The 19,908-nt window shown below is 46.0% G+C and overlaps 1 protein-coding gene across 1 annotated transcript in view; it reads right to left on the reverse strand.

The window, feature by feature from the left end:
- The window catches only part of VAT1L (vesicle amine transport 1 like), a 150,550-nt gene that overhangs the window by 25,438 nt on the left and 105,204 nt on the right, over positions 1-19,908 (reverse strand). The window lies entirely within an intron of this gene.

The raw sequence follows: 19,908 nt of genomic DNA on the forward strand, positions 1-19,908 counted from the left end.
TGGAGAAAATGTTTTTGTTTCTGTCTTTTTTTTTTTTCCTTGAGTCCTACATGGATAGGCTTGGGGCAGAAGTTGTGTATCTAGAGAGATAAGATGAGATGGGCTAGATGGACAGAGTTTCAAGAGGCAGAAGAAAGGGAGCCACACACCTTGTGCTGGGGGATGATGCCCGGGGAGGGGGGGCCTGCTCCCGTGATGAGGGAGCGTGCCCGTGCTGAGAACCGGGTTCAGATCCCAACTCCATCCCTCACCAGCTGTATGACCTTGGGTGTATCCTGTCACCTTGCTGCCCCAAAGTTGCTTATCTGCAAAATGGTGATAATTCTTAGCAGCAGCTATAGCCTTGGGGGCTTGCATGAGCTGGCATGAGAAACTGCCTGGTCTGGTGCCTTGCACATAATCCAAAAGCAGCTGTAGGAGGGGGCTGAATCCAGTGTGTGCTGGAGCCAGCTCCTACTGGTCCAGGAAACCTGACTGTGTGCATTTCTTCCCCAATCTCAGTTCACTGATGTCCTGTTGGTTGCTTGAAATCAGCCACGGTGGGAATACTGCACATTTTCCCAGTCCCTAAACTTTCAATGACTTAGCATCTTCCTCCAGAAGACTATAGTTCTGTCTCACATCTTTGGGCGCATTTTCTTGGGTAACTGTCAGCTCTCTTTATGCCTCCAGCTTAACAGCCTCTTTTGAATCCTCACCTGGTAGGGGCTTCGACTTGTCTCTTCAGTTTGTGTAAATCTAGAGACCCAACTCGCCTGGTCCAAGAGGTCTTTCTCCAGGTCTCTGGACCTGGCTCCTTCCCTTTGCTGTTGACTTTTACCTGAACTTAGGGGGCAGGTACGATGTGGCAGAAAGAGCTGCTTGCGTGGTGATTTGGGAAGATTCAGGCTCCTCTTACTGGACTTTGCAATCCTGGGCAAATCATGAAGCCCCTCTGAGCCTCGGTTTCTTCAGCTCTAACATGGGCTGTATGTCGCTCCAGAGGTATAGAGGGAATTTGGCTATAGAAGTACAAGTGTTCTTTAACCTTAAGTCTCAGTATATTACGATAACCAGGAAGGTCCAGAGCTTGGAAGCGCCCACTGTACCCACTAGGTCTTTTCCGCAGCAGGCCAGGGAATTTGTAAGACAAGCCATCGGTGCTCTGATCTCCCTACAACCTTATCTCACCTCCCATTTTCTCCCTGCCTGCTTTCCCCTCGCCCAGGCATATGTCACTGACCCTTGGAGGAGGAAGTCAGGAGGTGTCAGAAAGAGAGAGGGAGGCAGGCTGCTCTGGAGAATGAAATGAATATTTTCATTTCATAGTAGAGGCATCTACTATGCTTTAGACAGTGACAGGCACTCTAGACACATCATCACATCACAGGTCTCAACAGCCCTGCAAACAGGTATTACTTCACTTTAACTTTACAACCAGTATTGATTTTACTGAGCAATTCTGTCTCCAGCAATAATGGCAGGAGACACGATCCAGTAGTCTAACCCTCTTTCCCATGCTTCCTACTTAACCTTTCTTTTTTTTTAAAAAAGTTACTTTATTTATTTTAATTTAATTTAATTTATTTTTAAATTGGAGTAGAGTTGATTTACAATGTGTTAGTTTCAGGTGTACAGCACAGTGATTCACTTATTTATATACACACACCCACATTCTTTTTCAGATTCTCTTCCCTTATCAGTTATTACAAAATTTTGTGTGTAGTTCCCTGTGCTATATAGTAGGTCCTTGCTGTTTCTCTGTTTTATATATAGTAGAATGTATATGTTAATCCCAAACTCCTAATTTATCCCTCCCTGCGCTCTGTTCCTCTTTGGTAACCATAAATTTGTTTTCTATGTCTGTGGGTCTATTTCTGTTTAGTAAGTAAGTTCATTTGTATCATTTCCCACTTCCCTTTCTGATCCTCATTGTCTCCCTCTCTCTCTGCCTCTCTCTCTCTCTCTGAGATTTGGGGTAAGGGTAGAGTTTTCTCTTAAACATTATTGAACGGACAGTGGAGGAAGGACTGGGTACAAGGTTCCTTCTGATTGGAAAGTGTTAAAAAAAACTCCTGATGCCCCGAAGAGGTGGCCTTCCCTTGATTTCCCAAACAGTTGTAATTCTATAGAATATCAATTCTGTTACCTGCACTGCCAATTTATTTCATTATCTGTAATAAGCAGTGATGACATTTCTTAATAACATTCCATAAAAATCTCAGTTATCACTTTAGAATTACATCAGGTTAGATGAAGAGACATGTCCCACAACCAAAAAGAAATTTCACTCGTTGAATGAAACTTTGATTATTTTTTCAGAGATGCCCTACACTCTTGTGAATCAGTTGGCTGGTTTCAACTGAAAGTAAGAACCAAGTGAAATAAACTACATTCGGTGAGGCGGAAGTAAGAGAGAAAAAAAATTTGCCTGAAGAAATGTTCCATGGGACCATAAGGGAACAGAGCACCTTGATGCATTTTTCTCTCACTCAGAAATGAAAACTAGATTGGAGTCGCTTTTGGAGGTAGCATAAGATGCGGGTCGTTAAGCTGCCATGAAACTGTTTCCCAGCCTGTGAGCTTTTCCATCAGACCTGGAGACCTGCCTCTTACTCATCCTACACCTCCATCGTCTGATGCACGACCTGCCATAATTGGTACCTCCTGCTTGGCTTTGAAACTCTAAGTTACCACACAATCAAGTACTTTTCATATTACAGTTGAACCATAAACCCATCCTGTCTCCCTCTGTCCGCTCCGCTGTAATCCCTAACTTTTCATGGTGGTTACTGTTTAGTGTTTTGGTTTTCAAAAGACTGTTCCACATACCACTGCATTCATTTCCTCTTGCTGCTTCTTAGGCAAACTACCACAAACTTAGTGGCTAAAACCAATACAGATGTATCATCTTACAGTTCTGGAGGTTGGAAGTCCAAAATGGCTTTCACTGCGCTAAAGTCAGGTGTCAGCAGGGCTGTCTTCCTTCTGGATGCTCTAGGGGAGAATCTGTTTCTTTGGCTTCCACCTGCATTCCTTGGTTCGTGGCCCCTTCCTCCATCTTCAAAGCCAGCAGCATCTTCAGATCTCTCTGACTCTGACCCTCCTGCTCCCTCTTACAAGGACCCTTGTGATTACATTGGGCTACCTGGATAAATCGGGAAAATCTCCCCGTCTCAAGATCTTTAACTTAGTCACCTCTGTAAAGTCCCTTTTGTCATATAAAATAACATATTCATAGGTTTCAGGGATTAGGACGTGGACGTGTTTGGGCGCCATTATTTATCTACGACAACCACTATTCATCTGTTTTTCAGGCCAAAAATCTAGGAGTTTTTCTTGATTCTCTTCTCCCGCTCTTTACCTCCAACCTACCAGAAAGTCTGGTGGATTCTACTCTTACGCCCCTTTTCTCAGAACCATCTATTCTGCACAAAGGAGCCAGAAGGATTTTTCAGAACAAGGAAATCAGACCATGTCGGTCCATTGCTCAAAGGACCCCCGTGGCTCCCTTCCTGTCAGAGGTAGAAAACCCCCAGGTTCCTTACAGTGCCTCCCACCCTGGACTGTGCACCGTCTGCTGCTCCTCTGACCTCCTCTACTCTTCCTTCCCTGTCTTAGTCCTTCTGGGCTGTGACAACCACAACACCAGAGACTGGCTGGCTTATAAACAGCAGAATTCATTTCTCACAGTTCTGGAGGCTGCAAAGTCCAAGATCATGGTGCTGGCAGATTCGGTGTCTGGTGGGGGCCTGCTTCCTGGTTCAGAGACAATTTTTCATGTGCCCTCACATGGTAGAAGGGACAAGGGAGCTTTTTTTGACCACACCATGCAGCATGTGAGATCTTACTTCCCTAACCAGGGATTGAACTTGTGCCCCCCTGCAGTGGAAGCATGGAGTCCTAACCACTGGACCGCCAGGGAATTCCTAAGGGAGCTTTTTTTAATAAAAAAATAAATTTATTTATTTTTGGCTGCGTTGGGTCTTTGTTGCTGCACGCAGGCTTTCTCTAGTTGCGGCAAGCGGGGGCTACTCTTTGTGGCAGTGTGCGGGCTTCTCACTGCGGTGGCTTCTCTTGTTGCCGAGCACAGGCTCTAGGGATGCGGGCTCATTAGTTGTGGCGTGCGGGCTCAGTAGTTGTGGCTCACAGGCTCAGTAGTTGTGGCACACGGGCTTAGTTGCTCCGCGGAATGTGGGATCTTCCTGGACCAGGGCTTGAACCCGTGTCCCCTGCGTTGGCAGGCCGATTCTTAACCACTGGACCACGAGGGAAGTCCCCCAAGGGAGCTTTTTAGGACTCCTTTTATAAGGGCTCAATTATGAGGACCTAATCACCTCCTAAGGCCATCATGACCTAATCACCTCCTAAGGCCATCACCTTGGGAGTTAGGTTTCAACATATGAATTCTAGGGGGACACAGACATTCAGACCACAGTGCTTCCTCTCTTAATCCCCTATACCAGCCATGTTCGCCTTATTGCTGTTTTTTCAAATGTGCCCAGGCTATTCCCACCTCAGGGCCTTTGCACTTGCTGTTTCTTCTTCCTCCAGCTCTGCATAAGACTGCTGTCTCTCTTCGTCAGATAGGTGTTTAATAAATATTTGAATGAATGAGTGGATATCTAATTTAATCAGTCCTCACAACAGCCCTGTAAGATACAGTTTTTAGATATGGGTTTGATTCTGGCTTTGTCATTTATGAGCTGAAGAACCTTGGGCAAGTTACTCCACCATTCTGAGCTACAGTTTCACCAATAAAAGAGGAACTAAGATATACTTCAAATTTACTGTAAGTTCAAATGAGACAGAACAATGAAACCGCAGGATGTGATACTTGAAGTATTCTATCACACGAATTTCCTTTTCTTCTCTTGGCCACTGAAATTATCAAGAACTTAGGGGCTTGAGGTTGGGACACTTGTGCTACCCACATCTGGTTTTCCTCTCCTTCCTGGGCACTCAGGAAAACTACATTTCCCAGTCTCCTTGCAGTTAGGTGGGACCGTGTGACCAGTTTTAGCCAATGAGATTTGTGTGGGAGACGATCCCCCAAGTCCTTGGAATCCCACTGCTTTGTCCCTCTGCGTGGAGTCCTAGCATGCTTCCCTCCTAACGTTCATTCTCCTGTGTGCTAGCTCAGCGCTGCTGGTTAAGAAAGACTCCCCCTTTGGATTTCTGTGAATTCATGGAGGCCAACAAGAATGCAGGTTTGTGGGCAGAGCAAGAGAGGAGCCTGGGAGTTCACAAACAGTGTGAGCCGTGACATGTCAGCGATTGCTTCAGTGGTAGGAAGCGGCATTCTTCTCCCCGGACACTCTCTGTTTCTACTGTGGGTTCTAAATGATGAAGCACCATCCTGTTCTTCCCCTGAATTTGAACTATTGCATGGCTAAGATTTGACAATCTGGTGACAGAGACAGAGCTATATGTTTGTAAAGTCGTTAGTTTCCCGAGCTGTGTTTCATGGAACAAGTGTGCCTCAGGAAATTGCATTAAGTGAGCTACAAAGAAAAACATTTCCATAGTCAAATAAGTAGGACAGTGCAGTATATTCTCTAAACAAGGAGTCCTGCAGGAAAGAAACCTGTTGAACTTTGTTTAACCTAGCGTTTCTTAAACGTTATTTCAAACTTACAGGATGCATTTCCTGATTTCTCCTCCCCATCTTGCAACAAAAGAATAAGGATCCCCAAATTGCCTTGCACTAAATGCCCAGGTATGGGTGAATGAATGAATGAATGAATGGATGAATGAAACCCAGGGCAAAATAATATATGGTAACTCCCTTATTGGTAAAACAAGCAGCTTAAAAACATCACTGTCAAGATACATTTTTTCCCCACATTCGATCAGAAGTTTTCTTATCAGAAATAGCAAGTTAAAGTCCACATAGCTGCTAAGGTGTAGAACTTGGGTTTTCTCCCTAATTTCTTTCTCTTTTTTTTTTTTTTTTTTTTTGGCTGCATGGTGGTGCAGCTTTGGGGATCCCAGTTCCCTGACGCGGGATGGAACCTGGGTGCCCTCAGTGAAAGCGTGGAGTCACAACCACTGGACTGCCTGGGAATTCCCTCCCTAATATTTTGAATTTAAATGTATTGCTACTAATCCTGCCAGGTGCCAGCATTCACATAGCTGGATGATTTCCATGTCCCCTCAGGAGTTTGTAAGGTATTACTACATAGCCTGACTTTACGATTTCCAACTAGGATTCCACTATACAACATTCTGCATTTGCATGTATAAAATTTTTCCCAGTATGAAGTCACTTTCTAAAAAGTATGGTGGAAATTACTATTTTGAACAAAATTTATGACATTGCATAGGTCTCATATAACTGGTGAATTTTGCACACCAGCAAATACAGTATTTGACCCCAGGACCCTTCCCCTTCCTCCCCGTATCTACCTTTTAACATCTCCCAGGCCTGATTCTTCCATAGAATGCATGTTGGAAAGTCTGATGTAAAAGTTAGTTCTGCATAGGCTACTGTCATTTGTTTCCCAGACAGAAAATGTGTGATCTTGGCCAAGTTACTTCCTCTCTCTGGGCCTCAGTTTCCTTCTCTTTAAAACAGGGAGCTACTGAAATAGTTAAAGCCCAGAACCTTTCACTTCTGACATCCCGTCACCCTGTGTGCGCTGATGTCATTTTGTACGAAGCTAAGCTGCTGAATGCCCAGTCACCCCCTCCGATAGAAGAATGTTCTTACGAGACGATCATTCTGATCTGGGAGGCAATCTAATACGAGGATTAAGCCGCTGGCCTCTAGACTACAATGACGTCAGTTTGAACTGCACTGGCTGTGGGTTCCCGAGCAAGTGACCAGTCTTCTTCGCCTCATCTGTAAAGCGGGTAAAACCATTACCCACTCCCTGTGAGGCTGTGAGGCTGAAGTGAGACAGAATTGAAGGTCCTTAGCACAGTGCTTGGCACATCTAAGTACTCAATAAATTATGCTGAATCTTAAGTCTTAGGTTGGGTCGTTACGCCAGATAGAACGCAGTGTCAGGAGACAAGCCCTGCTTTCTCCACCTGCTCCTTCTAGAAGGACAAACACGCTGGGGAGGAGAGAGAAGAGCCCTCGCCTGTAGGCTCCCTTGGACAACTCTGCGACACTGGGGAGGCCAAGACAAGATGTAGTTCTCCTGGGAGCAAGAGTGAAGGGTCGGCTTAACAGTACAGGCTTCTGATGCCCTGGCAATCACACCACTGAAGCACCAGAGTGACCCAGGCCGTGTACATGGTATTATTGGGTGTCAGGGAACTCAGCCTGAGATGCAAGTGAGGCCAGAGCCCTGGAGCCATTTAGAACACTGGGTCAGGATTAGGGGTGCATGGTTGAGTGTGATTCAGCAAAATGTCATCTGTATGACACCTCCGCCCGCACCCCGAACCTGTCTCATGTGCTATGGCAAAGAGGCATTCGAAGGACAGGGTCAGGCTCAACTCCTGCTGGCCCCTCACTGTGCAGAGACACAGAACCAATGAATGGGGGTAGAAGGAGGCGGCCCCCAAGAGCACCAGCAGGGGTTAACAGTGGGGAAAATCTAGTGGCTGCCACTGAGGCTACGCATGGCCCGGAAACAGCACGAATCTAGGCTGGGGGTAGAATTCGGTGGCTCGTTCCAAGAATGATGAGGAGTACGGGACTGGGGTTAGGGGAGTGATTCATTCCAGGAAGTATGAAAAATAGGAACTCGGGGTATTAGTATTGGTGATCCGTTCCAAGGAAGATAAGGAATTTGGGCTTGGCAGGGAGGGAGGTGTCTCTGGCTCATGCCAAGAAGGATAAGAGATGTGGGTTGGAGGAGGGGTTATGTTGGTGGTTCATTCCAGAAAGGATAAAGAGCATGGGCTATGGGTGTGGGCTGGACGTTCGTTGGGAAATACGGTGATTTTTCTGGAAAGACATGCAGGAAGCGGAGTGCATTGTGCTGGATAGGACTGTGGCTTGGAGGGAGGTTTTGGACTCATTCTGCTGACTTGAAGTCCCAGTTCTATCACTTACCAGCTGGGTCTTCTCAGATAATTTGCATAAGCTCTAAGGACTTCCTGAACTATACAGTGGGGGTAATTACACCCCTACCTCACGTCATCTTGTGAGTATGAAAGCGCTTGGTAGGGGTGAGGGTGGCCTTTGTTTCATTCTGTAAGGGGTCTCCATCCCACCAGAGTTCCCTTCTGATTCCCTATCTGCCACCCTCCCCGTTCTGAAAATGTCAGTGGTTTGAGATATGCTGACTGCTTGGGAAAATGGGGCTCTTTTCTTCCATCTGAAATTTACTTTTATATTTTAAGTGTTCTCTGGAACACATCCATGATTTGCTAGAGCTGAGAATTGCTAAGGCCTTTATTTATGAAGTATTAAACACTGACAGAAATTCAGCATGTCTTGAAACTCCTTAGGGAATAATACAAATAGATGGCCTTAAAAACACATGCACAGAGTGATCGTGTAACTCCGGTTTCTACCGAAGTAGAAAAAAAGTTGCTGTTCCTTCCCTCACTCCTGATCCCTGTCTGGAAGAGAGTGCCCCATTGTTAAGGTCGCCCTGAGCCAAGCAACTCATTATTGAAGGAGAGGGAAGGGGATTTCTGGAGACAAAGAAGGATGTCATATTCCATCCATCCAGAGAATTTAGAGCTCAAATAAACAGCGTTCAAAGTAAGTCAGTACCATGCAGCTTAAAAGTAACAGAGTATCCTCGTGCAGCAACCTGGAAAGTTCCAAACACTCATTAAAAAAAAAATTCTTACTTTTCTGACTCCTCTGTCAATCAGTATAAGACGTTTTGTGCAATTGGTTTTATAATTGATTTTGGTGAGTAATATCCAACGAGTCATTTAAGAGGGACTTGCTTTCAAATCTTATTCCCTTGATCATAACTATTTCTTTACACGTTGCCATGATGGGGAGAGTGAGGTACAAATGCTTTAAGGGGAAAAGGTTGGATGTAATACCCAAGATTTTCCAGGTTTCCGAGATGTCAGTTACGGAACATTTGTACGTGACTTTTGCCTCACACATAATGTGGTGTTACGAAAAGTCTCAGCACTCGATGGATGAGCTTTTAGAAGCTGAGAGACAGCCTCTCTCCATCCCTGAGTCCTGTCTCATCCATGTTGGAATAATAATAAGAGAGAAGTACCAGCAGTGACAGCAGTGGGATGAGTGAACAGTGAGTTTTCATAAGTGCCGAGTACTGTGCTAGGCGATTATATAGCTTGTGTCACTGAGAATTATCTGACATTTATTCGTCAGAAGGGAGGCTGGTGACCAGACACATGACGGTTTCCGTGGCGTCTCAAGTGTAACAAATGGTCCAGAGTCAGGCCTCACTGTCCTCAAGCCTTCACAAAGGGAGGCCAGCTCTGGGGTCTCTGACTGGACTCAGCATTAAAATGGCTTTGCCAGTAAGTCCTGCTGTGACACTGTTCCACTTGAGCCAAACAGACACCAGAGACAGGAAATTTTACTCCATTATTCTGACAGTGCAAAGAAGAGGCATCTCACTGTAAAGGGAAGGACTGAACTAGAGGCCAAAGGACTTCTGATTTTCATGAACAAAGGGAGTCAGGACCACGGGTCAGAAATGCTAAGAATTTGAAAAGAATTTTGAAAACTTGATGGCTGGCAATTTTATCTTCTGAACTGCAGATCAGGACAGATGGCCTGATGTGAATTTGTGGGTGTATCTAGGGCAACCGCAGGGAGACAGCACAGATTTGTGGCAAAGAGTGCAGCCTCTGGAGATGGACTCACTGGTTTTGATCCTGGTTCTACCTCTTACTAGCTGTTCGACCTTCATCACGTTATTGAACCTTGCTGAGCCTCTCAGTTTCTCCATCTGTAAAATGGGGACAATAGCAAAACTCACTATATGCAAAGCCCACCAAACCGTGTGATGGGTACTAAGTTCTCAATAAATAAATAAGACATTCCTAAGCAGACAGGTAGAACATGTAAATGTATAAAGGACTTCAAAACACTGGAGAGAGTGGTTGGTTGATCTCTAACTTCGGTGCAGCCATGTTGGAGTGACCTACGGAGGCAGAGTCCCTTTCCAGGTCACACGTAGAGGTGGAGGTACCCCCACAGAGGAGACTGCAGGAAGAATGAGACAAGGCTGTGTCTCTGGGCTGAAAACAAAGGCTCAGCCTGAGCTATAGGCTGGGAAATTGCACAGTCAGAGAAGCCACTGGGCATGGGGGGAGGAGGGGCTGGGGAGGGCTGTGAAGCCAACTTTAGTTTTTATTCTGAGATACTTAAAAAAAATCTGGCCACATTTCCATGCGCTTAATCAAACACCACATCTCTGAGTGTTCTATTTTTTTTTCCATTATTTTTTTATGATGAATCATTGGCAGGAAAGGATCAAATGAACACATACCATTGATCATCAAAGGACCAAATAAAGCATCTAGTCAATTTCATGGTCAAGGACTTTCAAAGAAAGAGGTGGGTGAGGGAATTAAAGAAAGATGATGCTTCCGGCTTTTTATGTTGTTTTAAAGATTTCTCAGAGGGCACTGTCTTGTGATCCAGCAATGACTCCCTAAGTCCACAATCTATTTTATTCTTTCAATTTCCTTTAGTCTCTCCTCTAGACTTTACATCATTCGCAGTGATGGGGAAAAGGCAAAATTGATTTTAGGAAGGGAAACTGTGAAAAATGGTATGGGTTAGTCTCATCTCCTGCTGAGTTCATTTTATTAAATGAAGCAGAGAAAACACCAGAACCTGGGAAGCTGAAATGGTCCCTTTTTCTTAGATTAGTTCTGGGCAGAGAAGAGTAGCATTTACTGAATGAAGCGCTCTGCATATATGGACCCCTTTAATCCCCTCAACAAGCCTTTACATTAAGGGGTCTGAGCCTGACTTTCTCAAGAGCTCAAGCAACTTGGTCAAGTTCAAATAATAACTATTTGATAAAGCTGGGATCAAATTCACACTTGTCAGATTCAAATAAACATGTAAGAGGCAGACAATGCTGTAACCAGGGCTAGGACCAGGGTAAGTCAAGATTTAAAGAGGAACTCATGCTCAAGGCTGTATGTACGTGAACCCGAGACAGAGTGAACATCTCCTTAACTTTTGCACCCTGAGTGCCTCATCGGCCCCACCCCAGTCCATCCACCGAGTTGTCAGCATTGACTGGTGGGGGGGGGGGCGCGTGAGGGCAAATGGGCTACTAAACTAAGGACCTCCTATGAACTGGACACTGTGCCAGGAGCTTTATGTGCATAAAGGACCACCCATCCTCTCACATGCCTTGGAATATTTACCTTCAGTGTAAATGATTAGATAGGAACAATTGTATGCACCAGAATTCCTCTTCCAGCAAGAGGGCAATATATTTGCAAAGAAATCCTTTAATAAAAGAAAAGGGACAGAGAACGAGTTGGCCTTCTCACTGGTCCAGAGCTTAGGTGTTTGCTGATACCAAGTCCGAAGGGGAAAAAAGAAATTACTCTGCCAGCCAGAGGGAGAAGAATGTGACAGTCTCGGGAGGGAGGTTGAGGGGAGATGGAAAGAAGGGAGAATCAGGTGGCGGCTTAGAGGCTGAGGGTTCTTGCCCTTTGATATGATCCCTACTCCCATCCTCAAATGCCCCCGAATCGCAAGCAAATTTGCTAAAGTTCAAAATGCTTCACCTGTGTGTGATGGGGCAGTGCGGGGGATGGCGGGCGTATTATGGGACTCAGTGAAGGTGCTGAGTTGATGCCTGCGTGATCCCAGGTGAAACAGGGACCCTGCCCACAGTCACAAGGAAGACCACCAGATCCTAAGCCCCAGGAAATAGCCAATATTGAAGGAAGAGTTTCAGACTTTGGCAGACCACAGGGTTGGCTGGGGGTCTGAGTCAATACAGCTGGTTAAGGGGAAGAGGGGCCCCCCGCGGACATGTGCCTTATGCACAAATGGAGACAGTGAGGTTGAGAGAGGTTGAGTCAGGTGCTCAATATCCCACAGCTGGTCAGAGGGTGGGCTCCAGCCTCTGGTGTGTCAGTTTCACAGCTGCATAGATGGACACCCTCACCCATGCTGAGAAGAGGGAAGGTGGGAGCGGGGCCAACCAGGAGGGAGACGTCAGGGCTGGTGGCGAGAGGGCCAGCTTGACAAACAAGCCCAGCACAGGCCAGCATGTGGCCGCTAAGCTCAGAGTAGCTGCCCTGAACGGTTTTCTCCGCAGTCGTCTTTTTTTTTTTTTTTCTCAGTGAAGGCAGTGTGTTTTCAGAAGCTGCGTCCCCAACTTGGGTAGAATCTTAGAGCAAAAAGGAGCCTTGGTGGGTGTCCTTGCCCATCCACCTCATTATACACATCGGGACATTGAGGCCCAGAGGAGAAAGCCCTGTGACCAGGCAGGAAGCTGGCTTCTGAAAAATGCCAAAGGAATTCTACAGAACAGAGAGCAGAGAAGGCCTGGCAAGTGAGCAAGTCTGCCTGATTTTGATAAAATTAATCCTCCCAGGCACAAGGATTTGAAGACCTGATTCCGGGCCCCTGAGGTTGCTCCTTTTGGTGGATGCTCTCAGCCCCCCAGCCAGTCCCCGACGCCCTGCTGGCTGTGAAATTTCCAGCCGCCCCTTCACCACAGAACTGCCCTCTGGAAGCTGAGGTCCTGGGGGTCTTCAGGCCGTGCTGCTGGGGGAAGGCGTCGTGAGCTGGGGGAGCTTCCCAAAGCCCACATCCGTGACAAGACGGTGCTGGCTTTGAGAGGCCACCAGGTCTGGTGCGGCATTCTCAAGATTGAGTGCATGTAGAAATCACTCAAGCTCCGAATTGATAGATCTGGGCTGGGGCCCGGGAATCTGCATTACAAAGCTCCCAGGAATTCCAGCTCAGGTGGTTCACAGACCACACTTTGAAGGGCACTGGTACCGCGCAAACTGGATGGGCTGGGAGGCCGGATAAAGCTACGCTGACATCCTGGCTCTGCCTCATCGTAGCTACATAGCTACGGGGCCGTGAGCAAGGGGCTTGGTCCCTCGGTGCTAAATTAAGCATCTACTACTGCTGCTGCTTCCTCCTCCTCCTTTTCCTCTTCCCCTCCTCCTCCTCTTCCTCTTCCCCTTTCCCTTCTCCGCCTCTTCCTCCCCCTCCCCCTCCTCCTTCTTCATCTTTCTGATCCAACTGGAAATCCAAGTTTTAAAAGAATTTCAACTACAAAAAGATAAAAGGCTGCTTGTGCTTAAGCTTCCTCACCCATCGCAAGGGAAGTGTTTCTGGAAGTTGAATGAGAATTTCGAAAAAGTACCTAACAGTGCCTGGCGCACAGTAGGCACTTCGTAAACATGGACACCCTTCTCCCTCTTGGCCCCTATTTGAGAGGCTGAATCCCTTCCTGCTTCTCCCACGTAATGACGGTCCCTGCCGGCAGAGGCCACATCACCACTCTCTTGATGACACTCCCAGCTGTGACAAGCCTCCAGCAGCTGCCTGTCTTTTCATCCTAAGGAATGAATCACCTCTCATTCTGAGGCCAAGGCGGAAGAATGTTCCCTTGCAGCCATTAAAAAGCAGCGGCATTTCTGACAATGGCCTGGGTTCTCTTTGTTCCGTTGAAACCTGTCTAGCTCTGCTGCCTTCATGGAACTGGCCTTGGTAATTACTCTAATTCTGTGGCTCTGAGTAGCTCAGCTTGAAGACTGTGCTTTTTAATTCCCAGACGTGATAAGAGCCATGTGTATTTCACACACACAAACACACACACACACAATGTTATTCTTTTTAGCAAATACAGTGTTCCACACGCTTGAATTTTCCAGATAGTCACGACTTGTATCAGTAGATGCTAATCTAAAAAAAAGGTTTCTCTAAAGTGTCCAAGATTCCCTAATTATTATTTATTCAGTTAGGATTTTAGGGGACTTAGAAAAATGCATATGCCTGAAAGTCTCAAAGTGATCAAATTAGGACAAAGGGAAAATATTAATAGAGAGATAAAATTAAGTCGGGGTAAGGTGAGCAGGTAAAAACAGAGAAAAGGCCCCGTACAGGTTTACAGGACAGCCCACATCCAGCTCCCACAGACACTGTAAGGCGGAAACATAATTCATTACAGGATTCGTGGTCCCCAGAAGATGAGAGCCAACCAGTTTCTTAAGAGAAACACAGGTCTATCTTCCACTGGATGTATTTCTCCCATGTGTCCTCGTAAAGGGGAATCTGTGGAATGAATCAAGTTCTTCTAACACCCCTATGAGATATACAGTGGAATTTCTTCTTATTGCGATATCTCTGGGTACAAGATAGGAAAATGTCAGCACAGTTGAGTAAAAGCAATTCCATGAGGACTTGGAGCAATAGGGTTTTGATTTACAGTGTTCTCGGGCTCTGACTTGCTCCAACCAGAAAAGAGTAGAAAGCCTGTCACCGCTTGCTTCCCTCCCAAGTCCCATGACACACATTATCACCTCTAAGTAATAGCCTTTCTTTTTTCTAAGATAAGATTTGGCCTCAGAATCTTTCCTAACACAGATTTTCAGGTAGCTACTGGCAACCCACTGAAATTGACATATGAGATAAAAATTTATTTGCCACTGCTGATCTAGAAGGATGGATATTTGTATTAACTTCTGATGGATTCACTATGTGTGTGTATGTGTGTGTGTATGTGTGTATACACACTATATATACATACATTCATATATACACATATTATATACATGCAGTGCACACATAGACTGAGAAGATACTCAGTCTTCTGAGGACCAAATACACACATTTGGATACAGTATTCAGTCATCTTAGAAGATACAATACAAGGTCATCATTATGATTATCAGGTAATGTATTCAACTATAAGTCAGTGGGGATTTTCAAGCACTAACGAGGTATCTGGGGTTACTTTGTTCTTACTATAAATGGCAGCTGTGTTTGGGGGAGAACTTTGGACCGCTTTTTGCAGGTCTACTCTGCTCTTTCCTGCCCCATTGCTGGGCTACTGGCTATCACTCTGGCAGTTAAGAGGACCTGCCTCCATCAGTTTCCTCCAGCTTTTGAAACTTCAGATCCCACAATAGACCAAGATGTGTAGCGGTTAGAACTGTGTGAGAAGTAAAAGTCCCCAGGAGCTGAACTAGGTCTTGCCTGATGAAGCGTATGCTTTTGACACCTCTGTGTGGTCCCAACAGTGACCACTTTGCCCTTTCTTCTGGACTTACAGCTGTATCCAGATACGGTTGCTTTTTAGATAAATGACATATATTGAGCCTGCCTTAATAGTTCCAGGTATTTCTTGCTTTCTGAACTCTCGCTCTGCACACCCAAGAGCCAAGGAGATTTCGCTAGTAAGGGATATTTTATAATACCTTTCTCTTTCCCGGTCACAGTGGTCTTTCCTCTTTTTCACATAGAGGCTCACTTTAGCTCACGTGACCTAAGAGCTATCACTTGAAGAAATGGGATCCGAGAAGGCGGTTCACACCCCCGCAAGAGCACTCACGTAGCCCCACATCCTGTTCCCCACATCCCAGCCTGTGAAGCAGGGAACGGGGGTGTTCTAGGGGACACATATCTGACCTTGAATTAATTTTAAACTGTCTGCCTGGCAATGCCATTGCTGAACAATTCCCACCCCAGCTCCAGACTCTATTTCTGTTAATTAGAGAATGTTTTGTTTCAACTAATCAGCCCAGCATCCTTTCTAATCAAAACAACATTCTGGTCTAGGTACAACACCCATCGCCGAAGGGCCTGGTTAGGTTTGCAAATCGGGAAGCACAGGCAGCTTTCTGTTTCCCTCTGTATACCCCGGTTGCAGGCGAAGCATCCTGACACACATACACAGACACAGACACACACACACACACACTCACACACACATTCATTCATCTGGAAGCTCTAAGAGGACTTTTCGCTAGTGGCTGGTTGGTTTCAGTGCTCTTTTCCTTCCCCATTGGCCCTGTCCTGTGAAAGGAGATATGGATGCCTCGGCATCGTTTATCTAGCCAAGTGTCTCTTAAATAAACAAGAAGGTAGATAGGAACTTAAATTTTAACTAATAGCCATGCTAGACACACACACACACATACACATACACACACACACACACACAGAGCAAGAGAGAGAGAGAGAGAGAGCACACACTTATTGCATTGAGCAAACATTTACTGGGAGCCTGTCCTGGGCCAGATATTCTGCTATAAATTCGAACCCAGAGATCACTAAAGGAAGGTTCCTGCTCCAAGAAGCTCAAAGTTGGAGACAAGCAAAGTGGGAATTATGTAGAGTGTGGTGAGAGGTAAGACAGAGGAAACCCAGGGGGTCCTGGGAGCATGGCGGTGGGATGGTTGGCTCTTGTTGGGGAGCAAACAAGGAAGGCTCCCTGGAGGAGGTGATGTTTGGTTTGCGTCTGAAAGAATTCCTGGTAGAACAGGATTTTCTTTCTCTTCCTGTGCCCTTCCTCCTTACCCCTCCTCATCTACGGTGGTGTGTGTGTGTGTGTGTGTGTGTGTGTTGTGGGTGGTGTGGCCTCTGGATAAGAGAGTAGAAAGAAACAGGCACCTTATTAGAATAGTAACATGTTGAAGTTGTATTCTGGGGAGGGTGTCAATGTCAGTAAGAGGAAATGTGGATGACCCTTTTGTAGAGTGTGCAAGGCAACATGCCTCTTTGACAACTCAGCAGGGTGGAGCCTGGGGTGATATGCAGGGGTGCTACTCCAGGATGGAGCCAGGGCCCTGTAGGGTATCAGGAGAGGATAATGACCCAGGAGATGTGGGGTGGACAGAAGACAAGGAAGCACTGGAGGTCATACCAAGTAGACCATTTACGGAATGAAAGTTCAAGGCACCTTGTTCACCGTCCTGTGGGAGGCACACTCACGGTCAGCTTGGGAGGGTGGACACACGTCCTCCCCATTTTAAGCCTATATTTTCAGGGATGGAGCTGGATGTTGAGAAACAATCGGAAGAGGAGGTTTTCCATCCTCCCCACAGCTCCGGTCGCCCAAGTGCACCATGGGTAGCACCTAAACTCCCAGCAGGCATCTGGCCCTAACATTCTCGTGTTGGCCACGGGAGAGCGGCGGTCAAGGGGACAGAGGCAGGGAGACAGGTGGCCAATGAAGGGGTCTATCTGAGGGAAAATGGCAGGTGGGATGATAGCACTGGCAGTCAGAGTGAAGAGAAAGTACTAGATTCAAGAGAAGTGTAGCGGGAAGAATGGACCAAATACGTGTTTGCATAGGTGTCTGTGGAGGTGGAAAGATTTCCCCCATGGCCACTTGTGTGGATGGTAGTACCATTAACTGGGATATAATGAGAAAAACATTTCCAAGTGTCTGAATCAGCAACAAGCTTCTTGGACTCACTGTATCACCTTTTCCTGGCCTCTGAGACAACGTAGAATAAACAGCTTGCTGGGCCAGCTGCTGTGGGGTCAGCGAGAGAACCTTCCAGCTTCTTCAGGCAATTAGCAAATTCCTTAATGCTTCCACTTTGCATCCCTGAAACTCCCTGTTCACATGCTTACTGGGCCATGAAATTCTTCAAAGTGTGTCTTTTTGATCGAAAAGATTCAGGCTTCTGTCTCTGCTCTTTATTTATTTCCCTGCCTTGTTGGGTGGCAAATAATTGATCATCTCCTAGGATGATGGGAAGGGGCTGCCTGTCGATCTAGAACTTCAGGGTCTGGCTTCAGTTGATTTCCATTCCTGCGGCTTCCCCAAGTATGAAAATGGGATGTCTGGGAATTCAGAATCCTTGCAACCCACATGTCTCCCACTCAAAGGCAGAACAAATCACATACCTTCCTCATTACTCCTTTGTGTACTTCTGTAATAATGTCTCCTAAATTCCAAGAAATCCATTGGAACCAAAAAAGCAAGGCAGCAGAGTAGAAAGACCCTCAGATTAGAGAAAAAGGATCCAAATCCCCCTCCACCCTATAGCAATCTTTTTGAGCCTCAGTTTTCTCACATCTAGCCTTATAAACTGCCTATTAATGGAAACTACAAACAAAGCAAAACATAAAACATGGTTAAGTCTCTGAGCTGGATTGAAAAGTGCCTTCTTTGCAATGCAATGATTTCAAGTTGAACAGGGGTCTTTGGGACTGCCTTGGGATGAATTTCATTATCACTGTTAAATATGCAGGGGGACCCACCCGAGTTCCTTTAGCAATTTTTATTATCCAGTATTACAGGTGATACAGTTAAAGGAAATACTTTAATCAAAGGTAATATCTCTGAAATTATAAAGCACAGATATGCCTTTCCCCATAATAGCTGTATCTTAGCGCTCAAGATGGTTTACCCCTCCCTTTTTCATCTCATTCAATTTTTCTCCCCTTCTGATTCCACCTCCCATCTTAACACTTACTAGAAGATGAGCCTAGATTTCCTCTAACCCCTTCCTTTATTTCCCTCTCATCCTCGTTCCAAATTGGCCCTCAGTTAATGAAGTGAGGTTTCCAAGGCGACTCTTTGAGAGTTGGGTTATTTTTCCGAGGCTCCGTTAGGCCAAGGAGACAAATTACTCCAGAATATCTCTTATCTAAATCCTTCAAGTGCTGGTGGATGAATAATAAACTTTGGTTCACTGAAGTAATACACAGAGATGATTTTTTATCAAAACAGCGTCTGTTAGAACTGCTTCTGCCCTGCTGTTAACGGTGATGACTAATGTCACCAGAAATGCCATCACCACGAATCAGAGGGCGCTCTCTGCAGAGGACGCCCACAACAAAGTGGAGAAATGGCAGGGGTCACTTTGAAGATATGCCTGCCTTTAAAAAAAGAACAAAATTCAATATGTCATAAGAAGCATCCCTGTAGGCATAGGTTAAAAAAAGGCAAACCTCTGCTTAAGGAGTGTTTCTTATTTCTTTCTTTGAAATTTCTACATGTGAAAACAATATTAAAATACCAATTTACAAACCTCCCTAACATGTATCTTTAATCCTCAGAACAACCTTATGGTGAACATAGGAATATACCCATTTCACAGATGCGGAGGAGACAAGACCCTTCTGAGTTTCATAGTCAGACAGCAACTAAGTGGCACCGAGTAAACTCTGATCTTCTGAACCCAAGCCCCTTGCGTTTTTCTCTGTACCGTGTTGTAGGAGTCACAGGGACCCTAACATAAGGAAAGTTCTTGGGGAGGCAGCATTTCCAAAATGCATCTTTGCTCAAAGACCCACAGTGAATCCCTACTGCTTGGTTCACCAAACCCAAACTGACTTCCGGGGGTAGCAGACGCTGTGGCTACATTGCTCTCAGCCCCTCATCCTTACTGATCCCACAGTGATGCTGGCCCATTTCTTTGTCCAAAGGCTTTCTCTCGCTGATACTACCCGCACAGAAGGCCAGAAGTGCCAGAGTATTAATGTCACCCACCCTCGGAACAGCTTTCAACTAACGACCATTGGGAGTTGATGCTTAAATATTCCGATCCCCTCGTCCCTCGGGGGGATGACTGAGGTGGGCGTTTCCTGTTACCTCTCAAAGTTCCCCCATGGGGTCAACCTCCGATCATCCACCGGTGTTGCTGGCTGGATATGGCACCATGCAGTGACTACCTTTCCTTTCTGATCTTGCTTTCCCACCTCTCCCACTGGCTGTTCTAGATCCCAAATAAATATCTTGCTCTTGATCCCCTGTCTCAGGGTCTGCTTATGGCTTATGAGCCCCTCCATTGGCTGCATCTCATCTTCTCCACCCCCCCTTGCTATTACTTCTCTGTCTGCTCATCCACTCCCAGGGGCTTGGTCTTGCAATTGACAAAGTGATGAAACACCACCAGCATGTTCTTCCGCCTCCAAGCCTTTGCTCACGCTGTTTTCACCCCTGCTCTGCACTCTCATCTTCTATACGTCCTTCAAGGTCTTGCTCAAGTCCAGCTCCTCTGAGACGTTGTCCCTGAGGACTCCTACACGGGTCCCTCCCATCTTCTTCCCAGGCCTTTTGAGACACTGCC

This window comes from Balaenoptera borealis (genome assembly GCF_965194805.1).
Source record: "Balaenoptera borealis genome assembly, chromosome: 19".
NCBI lineage: Eukaryota > Metazoa > Chordata > Mammalia > Artiodactyla > Balaenopteridae > Balaenoptera > Balaenoptera borealis.